The 12,790-nt window shown below is 30.6% G+C and overlaps 1 protein-coding gene across 1 annotated transcript in view; it reads left to right on the forward strand.

Annotated features, from left to right (window-relative positions):
• The first annotated feature begins 200 nt into the window (after positions 1-200).
• Positions 201-12,790, forward strand: part of LOC126886843 (mitochondrial uncoupling protein 4) — a 67,018-nt gene continuing 54,428 nt past the window's right edge. Inside the window, exon 1 of the mRNA XM_050653951.1 lies at positions 201-355. The gene's annotated coding sequence lies outside the window, so the exon portion shown is untranslated. The remainder of the gene's footprint in view (positions 356-12,790) is intronic.

A 12,790-nucleotide genomic window follows, 5' to 3' on the forward strand; every position in this document is an offset into this window, starting at 1 on the left:
AAACTTGCGTTCTCCTAAAGAGTTTGTTTGTTTAAAAGCGAGTTTTGATTCTATACCCCTCAATTATTGAAGTACTCAATTCTACTGTTCACAGACAAGCCAATAAACTGTGTTCGGGTAAACTGTCCGAGGTGAATCCGAGATGAATATTTTTTCTGAAGTCCAATTTTCAATAAATCCGTGAACTAATACCAATGAACATAGGCGCATTCAACATTCACATTCAACCTTCATTCAACTATTCATATTCATAACAGAAGAACACAGAAGAATAAAATGGTCGAAGTCCACAGAGATGTTATGTGTGTTTATTGGAGATAGGTCATTCAAATTATTTTTTCCTCTGGTGTAAATGGTGAGTGAATTAATTATATTTTAATTATCTGTTTCATCTGTTTTCATTTCATAAACATATGATTTTAGCCGCTTGACATTAGGAATTTTTTCAGGTTATGTATTTTAAAAATATTGTTGTCACCTTCAATTTTTTTCAGTAAAATTATTTGGTAGAAATCTGTTTTGTTTTTCTAAATGAAATTTCATAAAGGCAGCTTTTGAACAAGTTGTTTTAAAAAGCGAGTGAAAGTTACTTTTACTTTTTCTTATAGTTACGTAATTTGAGTTTTTTTTTACTTAAGAATGTAGTACATTTCACCTAGATTTGAAGTCTATACGTGGTGGGAAGTAGGCTATTATTATTATCCAAATTATGTACATGTTAGAGCTTTTATAATCTGCAGAATGTTATTTTCACTTTTAGTCCAGGCGAGATCTTTTTTGAAATGCAGAATTTCCATAGTCTAGAGCAGGGGTGGGCAAATACTTTTAAGCATGGGCCAAAATGAAATTTTCAAAATGTCTCCCGGGCCGGAGGACTATACCCAGTATGTACGCTAATATTTTTGGTGGAGGTTTTTCTCTGCCCAAGCAATTTTTTTGTCAAAAATACTATAAAGACATTCGACTGTTAATAATAAAAAATTGTCTTTCTGGTGTGTACATGCAAACAATTTGTTCCCAGAAAAATTACGAAATTTTTAATTATTATGGTCCATTATATTAAGCCATAACAAGGATCCAGATAAAAAATGAACTTCAGAAATTCGATCAAGAATAGAGTAATCAAGAGCAGCCTTTTTGAAGAAGAGGAAATTTTTGAGTAACCAAAGATTCAATTTGCAAATCTGATATCGGATGGTAAAATGTTATGTCAAGTCAACCATCATAGGCGAAATTCAAAGAAAGCAACTGATCTGGTATGGTCATGTACGACAATGGACGACCACAGGCTGCCAAAACAAATTTTAAAATGGACGCCAAGGAAAAGAAAGAAGAAAGGAACGCCAAAACAATCCTGGCTAGGCTGTATTCAGAAGGCAATGTCAGAAAGGAACATTCACCCTGCCGAATGCACTGATGGACGAAGCTGGAAACTGGCAACCGGAAGGCGGAGAACGCTATAAATAACAGGGATAATAATAAAAATGTTATGTCCACTCTATTCTTCATTACTGGATTGTTAATGCTGACTTAATGAAAAAGCTGCAAGATTTTGAGATGTTGCTTTTTAGGGGAATCATGAAAATACTATGGACCGATCATATTACAAACGAAATGGTGTTGCACAGAATGGAAAAGAACAGAAAACTTTTGACCATCATTAAAAGGAGAAAGACAGCAAGGAGAAAGGGAATATACTAAGAAATGATAACGTAAGTTCTCTTTCTTTTTCACCTCTGTGATAAACATTATAGAAGTTTTCAGGGACTTTCGGCACTCAGTAATAATATAATATTTCATTCTGCGTTTAAAATTTAAAAAAATACTTATCAGTTTTCTCAGGAATTGAAAAATATGAATGCATTTAAAAAACATTGCGCCTAAGCTCTTAAAAAAATTGCTTGCAGGATTTCTCAATGGGCCAGATAAAGTAAGAAAAAGGGCCAGATCTGGCCTGCGGGCCGGCTTTTGCCCACCCCTGGTCTAGAGTCTATTTTTTTTTGTTGGAATCACTTCAAGATACTCACGATATGCGCCAGTCGCAAACCTTGTGCTTTATTTTTTATTTAACCTTTAACTACACGTGCTGGCCTATTTTGTACGCCAGATATAAGAATTCTACTGCAAATATATTTAAAAAATTAATTTTTGACCCTGTTTATCTCTCTAACCTATCTGGAATGTGCTTTGCAATTTGGTTTTAGTTTCGTTATAATCGGCGTTCTGAGAAGATCGTAATTTACAGTTTATTATTTGTTGTTTCCGGTGGTGGACAATATACGTCACGATTATATTAATATAAGTCGTAATATAAGTACATATTTCAATCGTTTTTTAGTCATTATGGCACAAAATATATTTTTCTTTATAAACAATACTTTTTCTCCTACAAAAAATCCAGGGTTGTTTTGTTTTAAACATTTTGTTTTAATCAACTGTTTTAAACGTGTTTTAAACGTTTGCTTATGTTTAAAACAGTTTTTGTTTAAAACACTTAAATTAAACAATTGCTTTTTTTAAATTTTCTTTACTAATATAACATCAAAAAAATTCTCAAATACATTATATAAACTTTTTAACATATATATTATTTATTTATTAATAATCTGAACACAAAAAAAAAAAAATGGAAAACTGAAAATATTTTGCAAAGAAGAGTTAATCAATTTCTCAAAACTGTTTCAGACTCATAGTAATCTTGTAATTTAAATCAGTCACGTCATCACTGATGGAATTAAGCTCTTTAAAAATTGAAACCAACTTAGCAGCTTTGACATTGCCTAGCCGATTACGTAGTTTGGAATGGTAAACCTTATGATCAGAAGAGTCTTCTATGTTGGCTGACGATGCAACAGCTGTGTGAAGCTGTTGAGCAAGTTTCAATGCTGTAGTATACCTATTTATATTTTTCTTAGAACGCCACCATGCCAATGGTTTTACATTCTCAATATAGGTGTTTAGAAAACATATGGAGTAAAGGGTACACACTTTGCCTGGTAATAATAATAATCTAAAATGCTTCTGGATGATAATTTATAATGGATGGATGATAAGTTTATTTTCAATAAAGCGATGATCAAGCAAATTTGCCAAAAAATGAGCTGGGGTCACCAAATCATTTGCATGTTTAAAAAAAACACTAAGCACCACCAGAAACAGCACAAAATAACTGACAATAGACGTTATTGCAATAGCCAACTTGTAATGCGGATTTATAAATAGTAAATAGTCTGCCCAGGCAATAGCTCCTAATTTTGCAATTGGTTTTCTTATCTATTATTTAGTAGAATAATAATAATAGATCAAACACTTTCAATTAATATTATGTTTAGGAAAATATGATTTAAACAATGTTTTCTTCTAAGTTTTATTTGTTTAAAATATAAAATTTAAAAACAAAAACATTTTTAAAGCAAAAAAAAAAACGTTTAAAACAAAAAACATGTGTTTTAAACAAGTTTTATTTGTTTAAAACATGCAATTTAAAAACAAAAAAAAACAGGTTTAAAACAAAAAAAAACGTTTGTTTTGTTTAAAATTAAAAAAACATGTTTTTTTGCAACCCTGAAAAAATCACATTTCAAAAAAAATTTTATTAGTAATTTTATTTATCATGGAATCCATTTATTCCATGATTCCAGTTATAAATCCCAATTGACTTACTGAGAAGGAACTCCAAATATTCACTGATGCCGAATAAGGTTTATAACAAACAACTAAGTGTATTTTTTCAAAAAAAAAAAAACAAATCTGCTGTTTTTAAGTGTATTTTCTTGTGGCATATAAAGTACGCCACGTGTGTAGTTATGTTATAACTTGATGCGCGGGTAGTTAAAGGTTAACAAAATTTGGAAAAAGCGAAAATTTTTTGCTTTTTGGGCCCCGTATTTTCACCTACACTCAAGAGATATTGCCTCTAAAAAAACATAGAATATAAAAGGTTCGTTTTTCACTTTTTCATAATAATTGAGTAGCTAGAAATTGAACATTTAATATGTATTATTTAAAAAATACGAATAATAAACGAAAAAAGTGCAAAAATGGAGTATTTCCTTTTAATTTTTTCGACCCCCTTAAACGTGACTTACAGCCTTAATATTCCGCCTAGAAAAGCTTTATAATATGACTGAAACATGTGCTAAATTTTATTAGGCACGGTTTACTAGTTTTTGCATAAATAAATTAGCAATCCAGGATCGGCAAAAAAATTGTAAAGGACACCGCACACATCTTATATGGAAAATATAATACTTAAATGACATAAAATTTACTTACATGAATAGATTAGTCTCTAAATTATAATCATTTCATATTATTGCGCCAACTCTGAATTTTGATTAATAACAGCGTAAGTAAAATGTAATTAAAGTTTATGGAAATCACATTTTTGAAGTCCATAAAACTGTCGTATTCATAAATTCTATCAGTCTAGTGGCTATTGAAAACAGCTTAACCCAGCATGAGCTACGTCAATTAGAGGAACTAGGTATATACTTTAGTACAACTGACCAAATTATACCTACTTTAGTATCTATAAGATAAGAATTAGCTTCTGCCTTATGACCTTAATACCTGCAGAAAGATTTATGAACTGGCGAATCACACTCTCTAACTCATTGATATACCCATTTGATTTTAGATTTATTTGTGTGAGCCTAGGGAATTTTTTAAAGTTATTAACAATTTTTTGGCTTATAAATAAATATGTAAAATAATTTCGCAAGTTTTACACTTCATATTAATTTCAAAATTTGTACACTTACAGAACTTTGAAAGACGCTCGTTTAAAAAAACTCTGTTTAATTAAGGGGGTAGGCGCACAATCTTGGTCCAATGATATTTAAATGCATTCATTTTTTTTCGAATGCTGAGAAAAGTAATAAGTATTTTTGAAAAATTTAAACCCAGAATGAAAGATTACATTATTACCGAGGACCGACAGTCCCTTAGAATAAACAAAAAGTTTCGTTAGAATGAAATATTTGAAATTGAAAATCACACTAAATTTTCAATTTTTTTCACCCCTGTAACTGTAACTTATTAAAATAAACATTATAGAAGTTTTCAAGGACTTTCGACCCTCAGTAATAACGTAATCTTTCATTCTGCGTTTAAATTTTTCAAAAGTAGATACTTATTAGTTTTCTCAGGATTCGAAAAAATGAATACATTTAAAAAGCATTGGAGCCAAAATTTTGCACCTATCCCCCTCAGACCGTAGGCGTAAAATTTTGGATTAATGCTGTTTACATAATATATTAATTTTTTTCTAATCCTATAAAGACGGTTATAACAGGCAATTGGACTTCGTGAGTCCTAGGTTTTCACCCAACGCCGGAAGTAGAACTGGAAGTCGATATTTGAACCCTTCATGTAATTTTGCGTCGACTAATTTTGAGTCATTTTTGTCAAACATCCGGTCATAACTTTTTATCTGGAAATGACATCAAAACCTGAACTAAATATTCGAGCTTGACTTTTTAATACGCGATGATGGATATATCACATGTACCGGGTGTCCCAATAAGAATGGCGCTCGACCATATCTCAGGAACCGTTTATAGTACAGCTTTGGGAAAAAAATTTTTATAACAAAAGTTGCCTCGAGAAAAGCCTGGAAATTATTTTCATAATTGTAAGTCCACCGCTAGAGGGCGTAATTGAATATCAAAAATTAAAAAATCGAAATTTTACAAAATTTGCCTAATGAAAGGGCACTGGAAATCCGATTATCGTATTCTTCATAAAAATCTGCGTATATTTTATTTCACAAGTTTAAGTCTACCTGTGCAAATAAGAGGTGGGGGTGAGTGGAAACCTTGTTATGAAAAAATCGCTGTAAGTCCGGTTCTGCTTAATCGATTTTTGAAAACTTGGTCTTGTTGAAAACAGCTCTTTTTCGTCAATGCAATAGTTATAATTTGGAAACAGCCTATTACGTAATATGCCAGCTAGGAGGCGCTATTTATTTTCTTTTTAGAAATCTAGTTTTCTTTGGAAAATATTAAATACAAGTATGTATTTTTTTTCCTATATTACAAAATTAGACCAAATTAGCAACAAAATACCGAAAACCGCATGTCTATACCTTTTTTCTATCTCGAGATATCTCTCGAGAACAGTGTAAATTTATAGTGGAAATATATAGAAGCAAGTAGTGTGCTATGGAAAAAAACAAAGAAACATTTTCCAGATGTCACCGTATATAATAAATCAAAACAAAATATGAAAAACTCTACTACTGGGGTGACGTCTTTGGGGATATTTCATTGCATATATTCTAGCTACAACAGCTGCATTTCTAATGCATTCAAAGAATGTGGCTATCATGTCAAATGCTTCTTAGTATGTAAGAATCATCTTGAATTTCACTCTGTATAAATTTTATATAAAATTTAATAGAAACAAACCGCAACAAACCATCAATGAACAAATTTTTATGTTTTACTGATTTGACATATAATTTGACACATGATGACTTTTTGAAGTTAATACTTCTAATAGTTCTATTTTTTTCACACACTACTTGTTTCCACTTTGACTTCCTTAACTTAGTTTACCGGTGACAATAACAGTTATGTATTTATCTTAGTTGGGAATAGGATAATTGATATTAAAATATAATGAAATAAAAATTAAAAATTTTTGTAGAAAATCTGACGTTTTTTACATTTTCTACGATTCATCGAGAGAAAAGCAAATGCGCGGAGGCAACAATTCATAAAAATTTACATATTAACGCTATTTTTTTGGTATTATTTTAAGTATTAAAATTAGTGTAATATTTAAATAAAAATAAAATTAAACTGTTTAAAATATATTTATTTCGTTAAAATCATAATAATAGAAGTATAACTTCTTACTCGCGTACAAAGTACACACACTCTTTTTTTGTTATATTTTATAGTGATATTTGTCTTATTGTTGTTTTGATTCATCACATACGGTGACATCTGGACAATGTTCCTTTGTTTTCTTCCATAGCACACTACGTGCTTCTATAAATATATTTCCACTTATATGACAGCAACAGTTATGTTTAAAATTTACACGTTTCTTAAGATATCTCGAGATAGAAAAAAGGTATCGACATGCGGTTTTCGGTATTCTGTTGCTAATTTGGTCTAATTTTGTAATACAGGAAAAAGAAATACATACTTGTATTTAATATTTTCCAAAGAAAACTAGATTACTAAAAAGAAAATAAATAGCGCCTCCTAGCCGGCATATTACGTAATAGGCTGTTTCCAAATTATAACTGTTACATTGACGAAAAAGAGCTGTTTTCAACAAGACCAAGTTTTCAAAAATCGATTAAGGACAACCGGACTTACAGCGATTTTTTCATAACAAGGTTCCCACTCACCCCCACCTCTTATTTGCACAGGTAGACTTAAACTTGTGCAATAAAGTATACGCATAATTTTATGAAGAATACGATAATCGGATTTCCAGTGCCCTTTTATTAGGCAAATTTTGTAAAATTTCGATTTTTTAATTTTTGATATTCAATTACGCCCTCTAGCGGTGGACCTACAATTATGAAAATAATTTCCAGGCTTTTCTCGAGGCAACTTTTATTATAAATATTTTTTTCTCAAAGCTGTACTATAAACGGTTCCTGAGATATGGCCGAGCGCCATTCTTATTGGGACACCCGGTACTATTTCTGCTACTATAATGTGGCACTTCCGATTCCACCTTTTTAACCGGAAGTGATATAAAATCGGAAGTATATATTTTTATTCTTGTCTTGTTAAGGCGTGTCAAGTAATATATCGCTTGTACTATTTCGGCGACTTTAAAACAGTATCTACTTCCAGTTGCAACTCTGGAACCGGAAGAGTTTAATTTTGTCATATTTATATGTAATATGTAATACCATTCTTGATATATAAGCTATTAGTCCGTTTTTTAACGGTAAAATATTGCAAAACCTCTAAATTTTAAAGAACCTCTTGGATTGACATGAAATTTGGCATACACATAGCTAACAAGTTAAAGAAAAAAAGTGATATTGTGCCGATATGTGCTTTTGCCCTGGGGGTGGTTTTCACCCCTTCTTGGGGATGAAAAAATATTCGTCCAAAGAAAGTCAGGAAATGGATAAATTGGCTAATTTTAAGTAACTTTTGTTTTATAAAGTTTTTTCACTAAGTCAATACTTTTCGAGTTATTTGGCAGTGAATATGTTCATTTTTTTCAAGAAAATAACCACGCTTTTAGACGGTTTTTCGCAAATAACTCAAATAGTAAGTATTTTGTCGAAAAAACATTCTTAGCAAAAATATAGCCTGTAGAAAATTTAAAAAAATGGTGTATATATCACGTCTCTACACCTAGTAGAAGCAGAGTTATAGCTAATGAAAAATAGGTTCATATTCGTCAAATTCCAAATGGAATACTTTAACGTGAAATAACCAAAAATGAAGCACATTTCGGGGAAAACTCATTACATATTATTTAAAGTGTTTTAAAAAAGCTTCATTTTTGTTTTATAAAAAAAAATTCTAGCATCAAAATTAAACAAGTTACGCTCAAAATAAAGTTAGTCCCTTTTGGTTTTGGTAAAAAAATCGAGAAAATCACCCCCTAATTAGTATCTTAAATGAACTTAATCGTTACGACTTCACAAGTTTCTTGACTCGTGTATATATTGTTTATATGATCCGTAAGTTTCATCGGTTCAAAGTTCTTATTATTGAAAGGGCTGTAGTTAAAAGGGGTTGAACGAGTCACTGATCACGAATGTACGCAAATTTAGAAACACCAAATCTTAATAAATTTTTGTCTAACAGAAAAACAAAAAAATACATGATATTCAGAAAAGCAAATCTGACTTTTTTTGTTTTTCGAGATTTTTGGTATCTCTAACAATTTTTAAGTTATTTTGAAAAAAAGCATATTTTTCAAAATTTTAATTTTTAAAAATTTTAATTTAAAACCAAATTTTTTCAAAAATAAGCACTTTGAATCGATGAAACTTACAGACCATATAAACACAACATAAGTAAAATAATTTGTGGAGCAATAACGATTAATTTCATTTAAGTTGCTAATTAGGGGGTGGTCTTCCCGATTTTTTTTTGCAAAAACAAAAGGGACCAACTTTATTTTGAGCGTAACTTGCTTAAATTTAATGCTAGAAACTGTTTGTAAAAACAGAAATAAAGCTTTTTTTAAACACTTTAAAAAAGTTATAATAGGTTTTCCCCAAAAGTGCTTAATTTTTTGGATATTTCACGTCGAAATGTTCTATTTGAAATTTGGTGAATATGAATCTATTTTTCATTGGCTATAACTCTGGTTCTACGAGATTCAGAGACCTAACGCGTACACCATTATTTTTACTTTCTTATAGGCTATATTTTTGCTAAGAATGTTTTTTTTGACAAAATACTTATTTTTTGAGTTATTTGCGAAAAACCGTCTAAAATGTGGTTATTTTGTTGAAAAATGAACATATTCACTCGCAAATAACTCGAAAAGTGTTGACTTGGCGGAAAAGTTCTATAGAACAAAAGTTACTTAAAATTAGTCAGTTTACCCATTTCCGGACTTATTTTGGACATATATTTTTACCCCGAACAGGGGGTTAAAGTCACCCCCAGGGCAAAAGCACACATCGGCACAATATCACTTTTTTTCTTTGACATGTAAGCTATACGTATGCCAAATTTCATGTCAATCCAAGCGGTTCTTTAAAATTTAGAGCAAAAACCGTGAAAGAATGGACTATATAAGCTCTCACTTGACGCCTAAATTGTCAGTTCTAATAACGTAAAAGTAATATTCGCAGACAGACAGGCATGAAACCGAAAGTATACATATTAGTCCTGTCGCCAGGGGGGGGGGGGGGGTACAACGGCCTCCTTAATTCAGATGGACTTACCCAAGTTTTTTTTTATGTATTTTGACCCGTAGAACACGAATTTTTTGGGTAACAGTTGATCCGAATGTCGATAAGTTGGTTATAAACAAAGAACTTGAGGAATTCCATAACAGCGATTTTTCGCAAAACAAAACATTTTTTTGTATTTTTTGGGTGATTCTCAGCAATACATGGTCTTACAAGTTTTTTCGTAGGATGCATAGTTTTAGAGATAAACGCGGTTGAACTTTCAAAAAATCGAAAAAGTGCAATTTTTGAACCCGAATAACTTTTGATTAAAAAATAAAATAGCAATTCTGCTTACTGCATTTGAAAATTCAAGTCAAATTCTATCGGTTTTGATTATTTGCATTGCTAAAAATTAAGTTTTTATTTGTTAAACAAAGCCATAAACACATAGTGTTTCCCGTGCCCAATGCATGCTTCTTAATGTACGTAATCTACGTAGAAATTGTATGTATGCGCGCCTACTCGTTCGATTTCAAATGGGAAATGCATTGAAAACATCATTCAATCACTATGTGTTTATAGCTTTGTTTAACAATAAAAACATAATTTTTAGCAATGAAAGTAGTCAAAACCGATAGAATTTGACTTTAACTTTCAAATGCGGTAAGCAGAATTGCTATTTTATTTTTCAATCAAAAGTTATTCGGGTTGAAAAATTGCAATTTTTCGATTTTTTTGAAAGTTCAACCGCGTTTATGTCGAAAACTATGCATCCTACGAAAAAACTTGTAAAAATATTTTTTGCTTAAAATGACCCAAAAAGTACAAAACGATATTTTGTTTCGCGAAAAATCGCTGTTATGTGATTCCTCAAGTTCTTTGTTTATAACAATCTTATCGACATCCGGATCGACTGTTACCCAAAAAATTCGTGTTCTACGGGTAAAAATACATAAAAAAACTTGGGAAAACTATTTCGGCTACTTTAAAAGAGGACTTCCGGTTGCAAATTCAAATTCAAAATATCTTTTATTAAAAAAATTGTAAACAACACACTTATAGCAAATTGCCACAATTGAATAATAAGTGTCTAATATACATACAAAATTACAATTACAACTACTAATAAGTTAAAAGTTAAAATGTGTGATTTAAAAACTCATACACAGAATATGGTCCTAAATCCAATAAAATTCTTTTTATTTCAGTTCTAAATATATTAAAATTCTGTTGCAATTTAATTCTAACAGGTAATTTGTTAAAAAATTTTATACACGACTATAATTTTATGCAACTCTACAATCGGAAGTCCGATGTCAAATTTCTTACCTCTAATAGCATCTTTGGGTTAAAAGCTCTCATTCGACACCTCATTTGTAATTCTGTTTTAATAACGGAGGAGTTATCTGCCACAGATGGGCAGACAGACAACCATGAAACCGGAATTATGTATTTGTTCTCGTCGTGCTAAGGCGCGTCGAGTAATATATTGCTTGTACTATTTCGGCGACTTTAAAACAGTACTTCCGGTTGCAACTCTAAAACCGGAAGTCCTAGGTCAAATTTCTCACCTTTAATATTATCCTTGGCTTATAAGCTTTCATTCGCCACTTCATTTGTGGCGATAATTTTACTTGTGTTAACTGTAAATATGCAAATGAAATTCTTAAACTTAAACATGTTAATTATAACCATAATGTATTTGATAGAAATTGTAGTAGTTATCAAAGACAGTTATTAAAAGCCAAAGAAAGAATAGGGTATAATATCTAGCCATCAAAGACGCCTTCAAATATTACACGCACAAATAAAAAGTGTACAGATAATCTTCTTCTTTCTTGTATTAATGCTGAAAGTTACTATAAACATTGCGATGAAATCAAACTTTATGTTCAGGTATATGACCCACACATTTTATGTTTAACGGAAACTTGTATCACTAGATCGTACAGATCGTAGTCGTCATACAGGAGGAGTTCTAATTTATACGAAAGAATACATAAAAGTCAATAATATCAAAACATTTATTATTGACAAGAGTTTGTGGGTTTTGTCTTTGGATATTGTAATTAATGGATCATATTATGGAATAGTGGGTATTTATAGATCGCCAAGTGGTAGTATAAGTGAATTCATTGATGTATTTTTCAAGTGGATGGATGATTATTATGAATCACATAGTAGTTGTAGTATAGTAATTGCTGGAGATTTCAACATACATTATGATAAAAATTGTCAGGGTACAAGTAAATTGAAAGAATATATAGAAAATAATGGAATGCAGCAACTTGTAAATGAATATACAAGAATTTTTAAAGATTCAAAATCTATGATTGATCTTGTCATAAGTAATGACTATACGTTAACTGCTCATGTAGAAAAAAATTACATAATATCTGATCACTGTATTGTATATGTGCTCAATAATAAAGTAACTAAAAGTGAAGTCATTGAAACAAAACAAATTCGTTCTAAAATAATATATGATAATATGGTAAACATGTTGATTGAAAAAGATTGGGCATATTCTTCGGTAAACATCGATGAAGTTACTGATACTTTCGTCAATAATATCGTAGATGTTTTGAATAGAGTGTCACCGGTTAAAACTGTGGAAGTTAAGAACTTTGGTAATAAATGGTTTGACAACACTTGTAAATTGGCAGTTAAGAATAAAAATCTTGCTTATAAAAGATTTTTGTTTACAAACGATTGCGTAGATTGGAATAACTATAAAATTGAAAGAAATAACTGTGTTGGAATTTTAAAACAAGTTAAAATTAGATTTTATGAGTCAAATATTGATAGGAATAGGGGTAATTCTAAACAAATGTGGAAACATCTCAAACAGTTAGTAGGAACTAATAAAACTACATCACAATTTCAAAGTCTTGAACATGAAGGTGTAACATATAGTGTAAATTTGGCAAACATATTAAATCAATATTA

This window comes from Diabrotica virgifera, chromosome 1 (assembly GCF_917563875.1).
Source record: "Diabrotica virgifera virgifera chromosome 1, PGI_DIABVI_V3a".
Taxonomy (NCBI): domain Eukaryota; kingdom Metazoa; phylum Arthropoda; class Insecta; order Coleoptera; family Chrysomelidae; genus Diabrotica; species Diabrotica virgifera.